Here is a 4465-nt window from a genome sequence, read left to right on the forward strand (position 1 = left end):
TTCAAGTGTACCCTGTTGGTCCTGTTTCTCTAGAGAACCACAATTAATGCCATGCCATTTTGGCTATTCTGCATGGAGGTCATGAGGCAGAGACAAGTTGTAGCTCACTCCACTTCACCAGGAAAGTCTGGCTTGGAGAGAAACAGTTCAGGAAGACTTCCCTCCAGTAAATCAGAAGGCAACCCAGTGCTGGCAACAACATATGCCCCTCATTAGGTGGGTGGCCATTCTGGGGTTCTTCTCTTACTCACAAGGCCACAATCTGATGTTTTGACACAGAGCTGGTCTCATGGCATAGTCTAATCAGGCAGCTGCAATCTGACCATAGCTATTTCATTACACAATTGTTTTTCTCCTAATCGTATCACTTTAAATGGTCACAGGTTTTGAACATTTTAAGGAAGAGACTTGTTTGAACACAAATTAGACATTTTAAGGTTATCCAAATATTTTATCTATCTATTTTTATTTATTTAGTGATAAATAAGAATTTTTTTCTTGTCTTTTTTTTTCTATTTTATTTTCAACGCCAAAGAAAATGACTATGCATAACCTACAGTTACTCTAAGTAGTTACTATAAGTTTGTAGCTATGGCAACTTTATTATCTATTTGTGTATTATAATGCTAGAAATAGAGTAATATAAGCAAGCAAGTAAGTAATTAAATAATAAAAAGTTTTCACTGTACCATACAGCATTAAGGAGACCAACTAGAAGCAAACCAACATATACCAATCCCACAGACAATCAAATACACCTATTATCTGGTATAATAGATTGGTTTTACTGTTGTTGTTAAGTGCCATCGAGTCAGTTCCAACTATTAGCGACCCTGTAGAGGTTTTCCGAGGAACGTCTGGTGAGTTTGAACCATCGACCTTGCAGTTCAAGCCAATTTTGAAGTCTAGTGCATTAACCCACAGTTCCACACCAGGGGATAATAGATTATATAGTATTTATATAAAGTGTTTACCTAGAGTCCTGGTGTAGCACTGTAGGATAAGCACTGGACTGCTAATCACAAATTCAGCCTTTTAATCCTACCAGCTGCTCCTCAGAAACCCTATATCGGGTCGTTATGAGTCAGAACCGACTCAATGACACATAACAATAACAACAATTTATAACAACATAGGTCAAGGTTCCAGGCCAAGTCAATGCCATCATTTCCAAACATTTCCCTGTTTTCAGGCTCTCTAGCCCTCCTCTTTTTTTTTTTTTCCCCATTTGATTTTTACCTCTGAGTATTTTGCCTGTTATTCTTTCCAAAGCATTTAAATGTGAAGACAAACCAGAGCCTACTCTGGTTACAGCCACCTCAGGAATTCCCAAACCTAAGCTTCTAGTTCATTGGCAACAGCTTACAGAAAAGCCATACAAACCTCTCTTAGTTAGGAAAGAAATTATGGGCCTCACCAGCAGCTCATGTGCTGACAAAGTCCCAACAAAGGAGATTAGATGTGGCCATGGCAGCCACAGCCGGCTCTCCTGTCCCTTCCTGGATTCTCACACTGTGTCTGGGTATGTCCTGGCAAAGCTCACTCCGAGGATGCCACAGACTACTGGAGCCATGTTTTCCTTGGCTATTGTTCCTCTCTTCGTCTTAACATTATAATAATTGCACATTACACAGTGAAATATTTGGAAAGGTCAGAAAGAAATCAAGCTTGGGTGCCACTGGAGGCTCCTGTCATCAGGACCGCCTCCCGCTCTTCTCTCACTTCCTCAGTGCACTTTTGCTTTTCCCTAATTTTCACATATTATACATCTTTTATTGTTTTCTAAATATAGACATACTAAAACCTCAGTGGAAAGACCATCTATTGAAGCTGGAGTGATAGCAAGTAATGTGCCCAGCAGGCAAATCGCAAAACAAATAGAGGGTGCACTCAGCACTTTTTCTTCTGCTGCACAAAAGAGCCCAAATAAGGCTCCTGGAAACATGGGTTGAGTAATCAAGTCCTTTTCCTGGATGTACAACAGCACAGCTTTGGGAGATAACTAATTCAGCTCGTGTAATTGTACACCCGTCTAGAAGAGGGAAAGGAAGCACAAAATGAGAGAAAAAGAGAGCGAGCCAAACTTTTAACTGCTTGCCCTCCTTCTGCACCTGCCATGACTTGCAAGCATAATATCGTGCCCCAGATGGCTACTTGTCCTGAATTCTGAGACATCAAGACACCCATTGCCCTTGGAATTAGAGAATTACAAATGGAATTTTTGCACCTGCAAATTAAAGGGAAAAAAAAGATAAACTTGGAAAAAAAAAATCCCTTGAAACATTTCTATCAACCTTGTCAGCCCATGTTTTCGGCCCCTGGTGAATGCTAACCAGACATATGAGTAAGGACTCCTGAGAATCATTTGGCTGTTTCACTGAAATTAATTTTGGTTCCTACATATTAACCATAAAGACATGCACTGGGTACTGCAGGTGTGCCACAGTTAGTTTCAGGAGCAAACCCAGCAAATTTTGTGGAGATGGTTAATGACTCCTGAAAAATTAATTTAAATAGAAATAGGATAAGAACATATGGAAAGAATCAATCATTTTCCATTTTGAGCAAAAATTATTTTAGCATGCATAGATTTCTGATATAAATTTCTTCTTTTCCCTTAAGGGTTAGGATGTACTCACACACTAAGTCTTTTTTGCAAAAGGAAAGATCACTCTTTTTCCCCAGGAAAAAGAGAGAAATGTGTTTCATAAATCTTTTTCCTTGTCTAATGCTGAAACATACATCTGGGGCTCCACAGACATTGATAAAAGCCCTCCCAGAAAATACAACTCTGTTCTCTGGGTAATTATGCGTTCCTAGTGTCTGGACACCGGCTCTGGCTTCCATTTAGAATAAGATCTGGGCCCACTTATTATGCATGTCCACATTAACTGGACGGTTTATAGAATTTAAATGTGAAATGAGGAGAAAGCACAGAGGCAATAGCAATAGAATGGAATTATAAAAGAAAAGTATTTTTCAAGCATTTGGAAGAAATGACTACATTAACAAAAATCCCACGGCTGCACGTCCTCTGTCTTTTACTCCCATTTCATGAGTAAAGTCATCTCCAAAGTTCAGCTCGAGTTTCTCTGGAGGAGAATAAGAGAGAGTCAGCCACACCCATTTTAAAACATGGGTTCCCAGGACAAGACTGATATCAAAGTGGTCTCTTCTCCATAGATACTCTGCTAATACTTTTTACAGTTTATTTACTCAAGTTATTTACACCTTGTTCCAGAATATACTTAAAGGAATAATATTATTGATAGAAATCCTTATTTTCATCAACAACAGATACTTCCTGAGCACCTAGCATTCATTCATTCTTTATTTAATAAATAAGGATCCTATTCTATAGCAAGTATTGTGTTAGGCATGGGGTGGAGAGAAGGTATAAGGAAGAACAAGGATCGTCTCTCTTCTTGAGGACCGCATAATGCATTGATGAAACAGAGATGGAAACCCATGAATATAGGCAGATTGTTCATGAAAAAAATAATTTACTGATTTTCCCCCTCTCGTTTCACATTGGGTTTTATTCCACATTTATTTATTGGACACATATTATGTGCCAGGCAGTATGATAGGAATTGGGGATATAAATTTGGATATGAAAATCTAAAGAAGAATTTCAAAACAACATTCCACAAATCTAAGGACAGCAGGAAAGAAGTAAAAAGACATCTATTTTGCAATATGTGTGCCAGGAGAGGTGGGGCAGAGGATTCAGAAAAGAAAAAAATTATTCCTGATGTGGCTTTGGAAGTGATCCTAAATTTTGTGGAAAGCAGTGGAATAAGGAGTGGTGAAGAACTAGTGATTGTCTAATTCAACTTTCCTTAGACGAATGTTACAACTAATCCCTTCTCTCTGAGCATTCATCAGATGGGAGGAGGGCGGTTGATGGAGAAGATTAAATCCAGATTCCAGTAGTAGGGATTCAAACTGAAACTGTACCAAATACACACACACACACACACACACACACACACACACACACACAAAAATCATCTGGAATTGGCTGCATGAATAATAAAAAGTAAGGAAAGAAAGGAGACATGAAACAGCAAGAAGAAGTCCTCAAAAAAAAGGAAAGCTGAAGAGTGAAACAAAGGCAAAACCAGAAAAACCGGGTCAAAGGGATACCTTCTTCAGGTCTTGGTGGCTAGAACCCTGGTTTTGTACTTAACCAATTGAAGTAACTATCTCTTTGTGTGTTCACTCTGCCCAGTTAAGCCCCAGAGGTCTGGGACCATGCTTTGATCATCATCAGGATTGGAGGAAGACTCACTAACAACCTGCAATATGCAGATGATACAACCTTGCTTGCTGAAAGTGAAGAGGACTTAAAGTATTTACTGATGAAGATCATAGACCACAGCCTTCGTTATGGATTTTATCTCAGTGTAAAGAAAACAAAAATCCTCACCACTGGACCAGTGAACAACATTCTTATCAACGG

Source organism: Chrysochloris asiatica, unplaced genomic scaffold (assembly GCF_000296735.1).
Source record: "Chrysochloris asiatica unplaced genomic scaffold, ChrAsi1.0 scaffold00094, whole genome shotgun sequence".
NCBI classification, from domain to species: Eukaryota; Metazoa; Chordata; class Mammalia; order Afrosoricida; family Chrysochloridae; genus Chrysochloris; species Chrysochloris asiatica.